This window comes from Oncorhynchus mykiss, chromosome 19, assembly GCF_057628025.1.
Source record: "Oncorhynchus mykiss isolate SJ-2025 chromosome 19, ASM5762802v1, whole genome shotgun sequence".
NCBI lineage: Eukaryota > Metazoa > Chordata > Actinopteri > Salmoniformes > Salmonidae > Oncorhynchus > Oncorhynchus mykiss.
In genome coordinates, this window is record NC_143040.1 from 25,671,384 (window position 1) to 25,672,072 (window position 689).

Consider the following 689-nt stretch of genomic DNA (forward strand, 5'->3'; position numbering starts at 1 on the left):
GTGTAGTTTAAGATCTGAAAAGTCAAAACGAGAGGATGTATGGTTAGAAATAATGACGCAGTTCGTTGGGGTTACAAATACATGGTACTGAAATTTAGTTCAGTTGAATTCCGACTCATATAGGAGTTTATTGAAATTATATAGTAGATATAATTGAAAAACAGCAGTGAAAAGTACAATTGTTGATATACAGGTGCAGTTGGGTAGAGGAGAAATTAAAACATTAATTCGAAAACAAAATGGGTTAGATCGCTGGCAGAGACAATGGGATGGAAGTAGTAAAGGAAGACGTTTTTATAGTACAAGGAAATCTGTACGGGAGATGGTGTCATATAATGAGAACAGAAGGGAGGAGGTTATGTTGTGTAGGATGAGATTCGGGCATATGGGATCGAATTTATATTTTGAAATTGATAGGGTAACATGGTACTGGAATGTGTAATGGCTATACGGTAGAGGAAACGGTTGAACATTCCATTTTGTGGAATGTGTGTAGGTTGTTTGACAGGGTCAGAGGTTGGACGGGAGTGGGTGGTATTTGGGGTGGGGGTGATGGGAGTAGTGAGGTTTGTACGGAGTTATTTTATTAGAAATCCGGGGTTGGTTAAGAGAATATCGTGGCATAGGTAGGTCTTCACACTCCAGTACAGTAGGTGGCGGTGTATGCGCTTGTCAGTTAATTGCGATTC